Below are 12,196 nucleotides of genomic sequence, written 5' to 3'. Positions count from 1 at the left end.
ACGGGGTTTTCTTTTCTCCATAAAAGGAGATGGCAAAACTGGAGAGGGTTTTCTTATTGGAAGGTTTATATCTGCTGTTTGTTACAGTAAATTAGCCGAGGATCTGGCTCCAACTTCCAAATATGTTCCTTATCAAAGAAATCTTCTTAACCTCCCTGGCGGTATGATTATGTCAGGAATTACATACCAAAAGCGGTATTATGTATTATAGGCCTACAATTCTTAGTAATTACTGACTTAAACCTGACCAAAACAAGAGTCTAGTAGACATCCCAGATGTGATAAATTTGAAACACAAACGCATGAATTATAATCAAATCAATAATATAATTTTATTATTTAATATATAATATATATATAATAAAATTATATTATTGATTAGATTATAATTCATGCATTACATATTGTATATAGATATATGTGTGTGTGTATATATATATATATGCGCATATATATATATATATATATATATATATATATACATGCATATATATATGTATATATATATGCATATATATATATATATATATATATATATATATATATATATATATATATATATATATGCATATATATATATATAATATAAAATGTGTTTTGTGCAACGTTTTTTTTTTTTTTTTTAATTTCCCTCCCTAGTTCCGCTCCCATGCAGCATTGCTGCTGCAGGGAACGGAACTAGGAAGTGATCAGACCGACGGAGGACGGAGGAGCGGCGGGACTCTCGGCTGGAGATCATCGCTGGATCGCCAGGAGAAGGTAAGAGAACACCGCTGCGCTCTCTGCACATCCACCCCGAGCGTGACTCGGGGTTACCGCTCCTGCAATGAAAAATCCACCCCGAGTCACGCTCGGGATTACCGCCAAGGTGGTTAAGAATGTAGAGAGGATAGAGGTGGATGGCGTACCACCAAATGGGTCAGTGCCTTATTGAACTTTTCTCATTCTCGTCTCCTTTTTTCTTCTTTTTTTTTTTTCCCCCATGTTTTCTACTTATTTTAGTATATCTAATTCTATGATTAACACTAGTCAATATACAGTAATGAGTAAAAATAAAAACTTGGGCCACATTGGGGAAACACCTACTTTATATTTGTAACTACTTTGTTTTTTTTTATATTCAGCTATGTGCCCACTTATTTACATGTAACAGTCATTAACCGCTTCCATACAGAGCAGTTAGACACCCTTCCTGCCCAGACCAATTTTCAGCTTTCAGCACTCTCACACTTTGAATGACAATTGCTCAGTCATGCTACACTATAACCAAACAAAATTTTTATCATTTTTTTCACACAAATAGAGCTTTCTTTTGGTGGTATTTGATCACAACTGGGGTTTTTTTTTTTTCGTGATATATGCAAAAAAAGAGCAAAAATTTTGAAAAAAAAACACTTTTTTTTAGTTTCAATTATGAAATTTTGCAAAAAATAAATTTTTCTTCATACATTTGGGCCAAAATGTATACTGCTACATGTCTCTGGTAAAATTAACCCAAATTAGTGTATATTATTTAGTCTGTGTGAAAGTTATTGAGTCTAGAAGCTATGGTACCAATTACTGAAAATTGATCACACCAGATGTACTGACTGCCTATCTCCTTTCTTGAGGCCCTGAAATGTCAGGACAGTACAAATACCGACCAAATGACCCCTTTTTGTAAAGTAGACAGTCCAAGGTATTTAGTAAGAGGCATGGTGAGTTTTTTGAAGTTGTAATTTTTTCCCACAATTCTTGGGAAAATTAAGAAAAAAATTTTTTTTTCTTTTTTTTCCCACAAAGTTGTCAATTTATAAGCTATTTCTAACACATAGCATGTACACAGCAAAAATTACACCCAAAAATACATTCTGCTACTCCTTCCGAGTATGGCGATACCACATGTGTGAGACTTTTACACAGCCTGGCCACAAAAAGAGACTCCACGTCCAAGAAGCACATTCAGGCGTTCTAGGAGCATAAATACACATAAAACTTTCTTACTACCTATCGCACTTTTCAAGGCCCTAGAGCACCAATACAATGGAAAAGTCCACAAAATGACCCCATTTTGGAAAGCAAACACTCCAACGTATATTCTATGAGGCATTATGGGTCGTTTGAACATATCATTTTTTTCCACAGGTTTTTGGAAAATGTGGGAAAAAAATGAAAACTTTTTTTTTTTACACAAAGTTGTCAATTTATAGGATATTCCTAACACATAGCATGTAAACAGCAAAAATGACACCCCAAAATACATTCTGCCACTCCTCCTGAGTATGGCAATACCACATGTGTGAGACTTTTTCACAGCCTAGCCATATAGAGGGGCCGAACATCCAAGGAGCATCATCATGCATCCTAGCCACTTGCCTAGGCCTATTTTTGACATTTGGTGTTTACAAGCTAAAATCAGTTGTTTTGCTAGAAAACTGCTTAGAACCCCCAAACATTATATATTTTTTTTTAGCAGAGACCCTAGAGAATAAAATGGAGATTATTGCAATATTTTTTATCACACCGTATTTGCGTAGCGGTCTTCCAAACGCAATTTTTTTGGAAAAAATTCACTTTTTTTAATTAAAAAATAAGAAACCAGTAAAGTTAGCCCAATTTTTTTCCATAATGTGAAAGATAATGTTACGCCGAGTAAATAGATACCCAACATGTCATGTTTCAAAATTGTGCACGCTCACGGAATGGCGACAAACTTTGGTACTTAAAAATCCCCATAGGCGACAATTTAAAAATTTCTACAGGTTGCCATCTTTGAGTTACAGAGGAGGTCTAGGGCTCAAATTATTCCCCTTGCTCTAACGATCGCGGCGATACCTCACATGTGTGGTTTGAACACCGTTTACATATGTGGGCGGGGTTTCTGTATGCATTCGCTTCTGCGCGCGAGCTAACGGGGACAGGGCGCTTTAATTTTTTTTTTTTTTTTTTTACTATTTATTTTATTTATTATTTTTTATTTTTACACCGTTTAAAAAAAAAAAAAAAAGTTGATCATTTTTATTTCTATTAAAAGAAATGTAAATATTCCTCGTAATAGAAATAGGCACGACAGGACCTCTTTTTTGTGAGATCTGGGGTCAAAAAGTCCTCAGATCTCACAAGTACACTAAAAGATAGAAAAAAAAAAAAAAAAATTATAATATAAAATGAAAAAAAAAAAAAAAAGGACCTTTAAACCGGTTGCTAGGCAACAACATTTTCCGTAGCTCCGGTCCTCCAAGACCATAGAGTCAAGTGAGGGCAAGCTTGCCCTCACTCGACATCCTGTCTGTGAGGATTCGGGACCGGATCGTTTTCCCCGCTGCCGGCGGGTCCGGTAAGCGGGGAAAAGGACCGGAACGCGTCGGGAGGGGGGGGGGGGGCGCCTCTTCCGCCATCCCGGAAGGGTGATCCCACGGTGAATCCGCCGCTGGGACCACCCTTATCGGAAAGCCAACCGTCCACCGTTTAAAAAAATACCAGGGTTATGGCAGCTATCTGCTGCCATAACACCGGTATTTAGGTTTAAACGGACGACGTATATAAACCTTTTTGGACTTGGACATGGTGGCTGTATGAAGGGTGACAGGTACTCAGGTACTTTGTTGGGCAGGTGACAGGTACTCTGGTACTGATGAGCAGGTGGCAGGTACTCGGGTACTCCGATAGGCAGGTGACAGGTACTCGGGTACTCTGATGGGCAGGTGACAGGCAGGTGATAGGTACTGATGAGTAGTACTCACTGACTGATAGGTGATAGGTGATACTGTACTGATGGGTACTGATGATCAGTACTGATACGTGATAGGTACTGATGAGTACTGATGAGTAGTGATGGGTACTGATGAGCAGGCGGCAAGTACTTGGGTACTTCAGGCGTCAGGTACTCTGATGAGCAGGTGGAAGGTACTCGGGTACTCTGATGGGTAGGTGACAGGTACTCAGGTACTCTGATGACGGGTACTCCGTTGACAGGTACTCAAAGTACCCGAGTACCTGTCATCAGAGTACCCGAGTACCTGTCATCAGAGTACCCGAGTACCTGTCATCAGAGTACCCGAGTACCTGTCATCAGAGTACCCGAGTACCCGTCATCAGAGTACTCGAGTACCTGTCATCAGAGTACCCGAGTACCTGTCATCAGAGTACCCGAGTACCCGTCATCAGAGTACCCGAGTACCTGTCATCAGAGTACCCGAGTACCTGTCATCAGAGTACCCGAGTACCTGTCATCAGAGTACCCGAGTACCTGTCATCAGAGTACCCGAGTACCTGTCATCAGAGTACCCGAGTACCCGTCATCAGAGTACCCGAGTACCCGTCAGAGTACCCGAGTACCTGTCATCAGAGTATCCGTCATCAGAGTACCCGAGTACCTGTCATCAGAGTACCCGAATACCTGTCACCAGCCCATCAGAGTACCCGAGTACCTGTCATCTGAGTACCTGATGACAGGTACTCGGGTACTTTGATGGGCTAGTGACAGGTGCTCTTTATTGGGGGGGGGGGGGCAATCAGTGTGGTTGGGGTGCACTGTACTTGGTAACTAGCTGTTACCACAATCTCCTCCTCACACAGGATCAGTGTGTGAGGAGGAGAACACGGTGACAGCTAGTTACCGTGTTCTCTGTTGACATTTGTGACCGGCTGTGATTGGACACAGCCGGTCACGTGGTAAAGAGCCAATTTCATTGGCTCTTTACCTAGATCGGGGATCGACTCTGTCCGAGGGACGAGCCTCGTCCCCGATCGCTGCTCTGCGCGCCCCCCGGGGGCGCGCATTGCAGAGAGAACGAGCGGCTCGTGCTGGAGCCGCTCATGTGATCGGCTGTGATTGACACAGCCGATCACGTGGTAAACAGCCAATTTCTATTGGCTGTTTACCTTGATCAGTGATGGGCTATGTCCGAGGGACGAGCCTCATCCCTGATCGCGCCGCTGCGCGCCGCCGGGGGCGCGCAGTAGCAGCTAGAACGGGCCGACGTCATATGACGGCGGCCCGGATCTAGACAACCACTTTGCCGACGTCATTTTACATGACTCGGTAAGGAAGTGGTTAATCATGATACTGTAAATACACCCTGTGCACTAGATGTCTGAGGGACCATGGGGATCTGATACATCTATTCTAGAGGTGCCCGAAACTTCACATATATTGGAGGGAGGTGCTTTGTACATTGTCGAGGATGTGTGGAATTACATTGCAACAGGATCCTAAACTCTGCTTGTTGGGTATTTTGGGGAAGGTGCAGGTTCCTGAGATCACTAAACAGGCCATTCTGCGGGCACTGTTTCAAGCCCGGAAGTTGATTTTGAGACACTGTATCTCTTCAAACCCTCCGACGGTCAAGGAATGGATTACTCAAGTGGGGGAAACGATAAGGTTGGAGAAGTACATTCATCAACATGGGGCAAATTTGACAAGCTGTGGGCCCCCTGGCTAGCTATGCCAGGGTTGGCACCGATGGACCTGCTATTAGATAGGCTGCTGGTGGGTGGTGGGCAAATGTAGTGAAAGAGGATGTTGATAACCAGTATGGTGGATGAGGATTGGTGGGTCTCGACACTGCGGGTTGTTATTTAATGCGGCAAAAAAATGCAAAAAAAAAAAAAAAAAAAAAAAAAGGGAGAGGTAATAATTATTGGTATTATGTATAATTGCTGATTGGGTTGGAGGGAATTGACATCTGTATTATTTGTAAGCAATGATGGGGTGAACCGGTCTTGGACTCTGTTACTGTTATGTTTTTTATGTTCAATAAAGTCTTTCTTGATGATACTGTAAATACTATTTTTTGGGGGACAGAGCTTTCTGTTGGTAGTGCTGTCTTATAAGAATTATTTTAAAGGGGAACTGAACTCTTGAAGTTGTGCTGTAATAAAGGCAGGCAATGGACCCCTATTATTTATAATGCCTTTTTCTGCACTGGGTCTCTGTGTGTGGGTGGAAAACTTAGCAGAGGTGGGGCTTTGCTTCCTCATGTCAGAGCCTCCAGGTAGGAGAATGGTGAGCCACACATAAGCGAAATCATTAACCACTTCAACTCCGGAAGGCTTTACCCCCTTAATGACCAGGCCAATTTTTGTGATTTGGCACTGCGTTGCTTTAACTGACAATTGCGCTGTCGTGCGACGCTGTACCCAAATACAATTTATGGCCTTTTTTCCCACAAATAGAGCTTTCTTTTGGTGGTATTTGATCACCTCTGCGTTTTTTTTGTTTTTGCGCTATAAACAAAAAAATGGCAACAACTTTGAAAAAAATATATATTTTTTACTTTCTGCTATAAAACATTCCCAATAAAAAAAATAAAAAAATCTATTTTTTTTATCAGTTTAGGCCAATTTGATTTTTAGAGTAAATTGTTCTTATTGACAGTTTCGCGTACCTTCAGTTTTCACATTTCACGAAAAGGTGCAATGTAAAATGTACAAATATTTGTTATTTTTTTAACTCTATACAGTTTTAACTTTTTTTTTATTTAGTAGGAATTTAGCAGGAATTTTGTTAATTTTGCCATGTATGAATCCACTAATAATGATTTTAGTGTATTTTTAGCGAAAATATTGATTTCATAAACATTTACCCAAATGTTACGGTGCCTTAAAAATCAGTAGCACCTTCTTTTTATTCCACTGACCATGTGCTTTTAGAAAATATATGGTCTTTTACAAACTCTTAAAGCTGTAAATGAAAAAGGAAAACCTCCAGAGTTGTACAGAATATATTGCGTCTATTTCTTAAAAAGGCGCAATTTAAAATGTAAAAATATTTGTTGTTTATAAACGCAATACAGGTTTAGCTTTTATATTTAGAAGGAACTTAACAGGAATGTTGTAACATTTTCTAGTCATATGCTCTTAGAAAATGCATAGTTTGGGGGGTCTTTTACAAACTCCGAAAGCTGTAAGTGAACAATGAAAACCTCTGGATTTTTTAGAGAAATGTGGTTATTTATATTTTTGTGTACATTCAATTTTCACCATTTCCCAAAAAGGTGCAATTTAAAATATTCAAATATTTTTTTTTTTTTTTTACACAATACAGGTTAAGTTTTTATATTTTTAGTAGGAATTGAGCAGGAATAAAATAAAATTTGCTGTGTGTGTGTGTGTGTGTGTGTGTGTAGTGTATTTTTAGCGAAAATATTGCTTTGGTAAACATTTTCGCAAATATTCTGGGGCCTTAAAAATCAGTAGCACCTTCCTTTTATTCTACTGCTCCTATGCTTTCAGAAATTATATGGTTTAGGGAGTCTTTTACAAACTCTGAAAGCTGTAGGGGAAAAAGAAAACCTTCAGATTTTTTGATAAAGTTGGTTATTTACATTTTTGCGTACGTTTAATTTTCACCATTTTGCAAAGAGGCATAATTAAAAAATTACAAATATTTGTTATTTATTAACTCAATAAAGGTTAAGCTTTTATATTTAGTGAGAATTTAGCAGGAATTTTTTTAAAATGTGCTGTGTTTATATCTGCTAATAATGATATTAGAGTATTTTAGCGAATATATTGTTTTGATAAACATTTGTGCAAATTGCGTTAAAATCAGTAGCGTCTTTTTCTTTTATACTACAGGTCATGTGCTTTCAGAAATTATATGGTTTGGGGGGTCTTTAACAAATTCTGAAAGTAGTAAGTGAAAAATTAAAACTTCTAGATTTTTTGAAAATGTGGATATTTACATGTTTGCGCATGTTCCATTTTAACCATTTCACAAAAAGGCAAAATTTTAAATGTACAAATATTTGTTATGTATTAGCTTATTATGGGTTAACTTTTATATTTAGTAGGAATTTTGTAAAACATGTTGGTGTTTTTATCTGCCAATAATGATTTTAGTGTACTTTTAGTGAAAATATTGTTTTGCGCAAAAAACGTTGTGCCCTAAAAATCAGTAGCACCTATTTTTATTCTACTGGTCATGTGCTTTCAGAAAATATATTGTTTGGGGGTCTTTTACAACTTCTGAAAGATGTAAGGGAAAAATAAAAAAGCAATGGAAAAATTGCAAAAATGGTCTGGCCAGCTAAGTTTAAAAGTAGAGCACAGGGCTTGGCAGCGAAAGGGTTAAAAAATATGTTAACCAAATATTTAATATTCCTGATATGTGCCTGCTCTACCATGTACTTGTATTAAAAAGTATCCTGTTCTCTTTGTATTGCTTTCTCTGTGTGAAACCCCTGGTGTTCCTGCCAGTCCCTCTGCTTTCCTATTAAAAACTGACCACACTAAGCAGAAGAACACAGTGTTGTCAGTTCTCTAGCTGTTCTGGGAACTCCGCCTGCTCTCCTTCAATGATCAGTGTGTGTATAGATTTGGTGCCTAAAACCAGGTTGTATGGGACTTTCAGGGCAAATATACAAAGAAGATATAGCATGAACATAAAATTCCAATTATTTATTTGCAAGGTTTTTACAAAATAGTAGACAGATTGTCATGTGTGGGTTAAAGACCTGTTTGTGGAGAAGTGAAGAAGTAAGAAGTTAGGTGACAAAGTGAATTAGGGTGACTTTTTTGGACATTTTCCTCTTAATGTTCCATGCATGTGTGTCAGGCCTGGAACTTGTTCAGAGTAAATATCCAGAAATAGTCATTCTTTTTGTCTAGTCCATGTAGGAAAAGTTGTTCCCCAGGTTCTTAAATTGCATCAGGAACTATGCTGCTTAAGCTAGTCACAATGGATATCTGGTGGAATCCTGTTTGATTCTCGTCAGATAAAGGTTTTAGCAGCGTATGGTTCCAACAGGCAGCGTCTCTCAGGGTGTTTCCTCTTCCTCTTGCTCATTCCTTGCAACAAGAGGAAGAGGAAACACCCTGAGAGACGCTGCCTGTTGGAACCATACCCTGCTAAAACCTTTATCATATAAATAAGAAATCAATATAATGAAAGTGGTGTGGTAAAGTGCACTGTGCTAAAGGTGCAAAATAGTGAACCACAATAAATAATGATAAGTATAAAATCTTATGTCACTGAAAGAATAAATACATACAAATATAAAGTGACGGGAAGGAGGGGATCCCACAGGTCCAACCGTCCCAAGGAGGGGGCCGTGTCCATCCTGTGTTCATCCCAAACCCATCCAGGGGGAGAGGGGGGACATTTACTCACCATACCAGGAACCAGGCAGGCACCACTCAAAACATGAACCTCCTCGCCATTGAAATGTGGGGCTGTCGGCCAGGGGGTACACTGCGATTTAGGCTGAGATCCGGTCATATGCGTCCTCACGAGGTTTAACTCGCAGGTCAGCCCGTGGTCAGTGGGGCTATGTTGCAGCCAAACTAGCATGGAGCTGCAGTCTGCGCGCACTCGCTAGCCAGACTGGGGGACCACTGGATCTAGATATCCAGCCTGTCGCCCAATCCAGCAGCTGATTGTAGATCTCGCAGGAAAAAAAACCAGGAGAAAAAAAAGCCATTTAAAAGGAAAAAATTGCCTGGACCAAAGTTCCAAGCAGGGAACTAAGTCCTTACTCCTGACTAGGCAGAAAAAAACTGAAGGTCTATAGCAGAGAGGGGGGTGTGTACCGCCTTGGACTGCCCATAGGTGTAGCCAAGTCTTTCTCCCTAGTGTTCTACTTCTGTAGGGGGCAATATAACCCTGTGGTTCTGAATAACGGAGAACTTTCAATGAATGAAAGTGAAATATCTTTTCTCATCAGCAGTATATAGCAGCCTTGTGATATTGGTTCCTAGTAAAGCTTGCAAGAGGAGTTTTCATTCTCCCCTGATCCTCTTTCTGGACATGTCTGGGCAGTGCTGATTGGCCCTGTGCTGATCACATGCACTCCCCCAAGAAAATAAAAAAAACACATTAGCAATACACACCACACTGGTGCATGTGCAGTGCAGCCCGTCCCCTGGCTCTGTAATTATCAGGTTATTTTTGGAGACAGTGAAAGAAGAGGGCCAGAGAGACAGGATCAAACAGCCTTTATACACAATGTGGAGGATTAACCCCTTAGGTTTCACAGTGAGTATAACAAGCACGCTTTACTGCATATACAGGATGATTTTACTGTTGTGGGTTTAGTAACACTTTAAATAAATGTTTTATCGTTCCAAAGATTTATTACCGATGAGTCTACATAAGTAAACAAATTTTGTAAGATATAGCCTTCGAGGATATTGGGACAATATACTTTATGTCAAGTTTGTTCAAATAAAATCGGAATATGTTTTGAATTTTAAATGCTAGTTTTCAATGAATAATAGATGTAAATGTCTAGGGAAATTAAACTATGAAGCAAATACAATCTATCACACAGAAAAGGAAAGATTTCTGGTTAAGTTAGGTTAATTCCTAAAAACCAGGGATATGTATAAAGACTCAAGGGGAGAGATTTGATAAAACTGGTGCACACAGAATCTGCTGTAGCTGTGCATAGTAACCAATCAGCTTCTAGGTTTTATTGTCAAAACCTAAATTAAACAAGCTGAAGTTAGAAGCTGATTAGTTACTATGTACAGCTGCACCAGATTCTGTGTTCACCAGTTTTAGTCAATCTTTCCCAAGGTGTACCCCTGGAAATGATGAACAATTGGTCTATCGGTAAGACCGATAGACTGAGTTAAAATTCCATTCTACCTTATGTTCTCTCACACTGGGTGTGTTGTCATGTACTATGATATATTTTCCATTACATAGAAAATGCATGGACAAGGGGAGAGCCATTGAGGTTGATTTACTAAAGGCAAATAGGCTGTGAACTCTGCAAGTGAAGTTGCTCCCGAGCTTAACCACTTTCCCACCGCTCACATTGCTGCTCCTGCAGCAATGTGGCTCATTATCGTCCAGCGATGTAGACCTACGTCGCTGGACTCCTCCCCCTGTAGGCGGCGATCGCGCGCCGCCGAAGGCGCGCTCCCGCTGTTTTCAGTCACAGCGGGAGTCGGGCCAGGGGAGCGATCGCCGCTGCTCTTCCCCGATCGTCGGGGAATCGAGTGAGGAGATCCGCCCGCTTGTGTAAACAGAGCGGGCGGATCTCCTAAGTGACAGGGAGTGACAGATCGGAGTGTTCAGCATTGCTGAACATCCGATCTGTCCTTGTGTCACTCAGTCACCTCCCCCCCACACGTTAGTAAGCACCAGGCATACATTAACCCCTCCCTCTCCAATAAAATTAACACCTTCCCTGCCAGTGTCATTTTTACAGTAACAGTGCATATATATAGCACTGATTACTGCAGTAATGTCACTGGTACCCCCAAAAGTGTAAAAAATGTCAGTCAAGGGTCCGATCTGTCTGCCGCAATGTCGCAGTCACGCAAAAAAAATCGAAGATCGCCGCCGATTTTTTTTACCAAACATAGGTAGTAGAAAACAAATTGGCCAAAAAATTTTAAAAAAATTAGATTTTTACACTTTTTTTGGGGGGAATTTCATATAAAAAAATGTTAAAAATATTGTTATTTTTTCAAAATAAACGCTCTTTTTTTGTTTATAGCGCAAAAAGTAAAAATCGCACAGGTGATCAAATACCACCATAAGAAAGCTCTGTTTGTGGGAAAAAAGGACGTAAATTTTGTTTGGGTACGGCGTCGCACGACCGCGCAATTGTCAGTTAAAGTCGCACAGCGCCGAATCGCAAAAAGTGGCCTGGACGTAAGACAGCAAAATCCTCCGGTGGTAAAGTGGTTAATGAATGAAGTGAAGCTTTAATTAGCAAAGAATACCTAATCACATAAAAGCAGAATTAAAAAAAAAAATGCATTTTTGCTTGCACATGATTGGATGATGGAAGTTAGCATAACTTCCCCTCATTTACTAGGCTCTGGAGCAACTGCATTGCAAAGTGCACAGTCTATTTGTCTTTAGTAAATCAACCCTATTGTTTTCAATAGGAATCCTTCACGCCGATGCATTGCATTAGATTGTGTTGTTACAGATGTATGCATGCTGAGAGAGCTCACCTGTCTTTCACCATTTAGGTAAATACAATTCCTTCAAACATACAATGAATCCCATCATGTCTAAAAACCATGAACCCATGGTAATGCATGTGTTACAATGTGGATGAGCCCTCAAGCTTTGGGTAGAGTAAAGCACCTTCCTTTGTATAATCAATGTATGGTAAGTGCACAATTCAATATACTAAGCAAATGTATTTAAAATGTGTTAATTAATTTTCTGGCATGGGAGTCTCCATCTACAGTAATTTTACAATTCCGGCATTTCTAAAGCAATATAGCAAATCATAAGACATTTTGC

General features: G+C 39.9%; 1 protein-coding gene across 1 annotated transcript in view; it reads right to left on the bottom strand.

Annotated features, from left to right (window-relative positions):
* Positions 1–12,196, bottom strand: part of PHTF1 (putative homeodomain transcription factor 1) — a 322,940-nt gene that overhangs the window by 103,688 nt on the left and 207,056 nt on the right. The window lies entirely within an intron of this gene.

This window comes from Pelophylax lessonae (genome assembly GCF_965119305.1).
Source record: "Pelophylax lessonae genome assembly, chromosome: 2".
NCBI lineage: Eukaryota > Metazoa > Chordata > Amphibia > Anura > Ranidae > Pelophylax > Pelophylax lessonae.
This window is presented reverse-complemented; position numbering and strand designations above follow the sequence as displayed.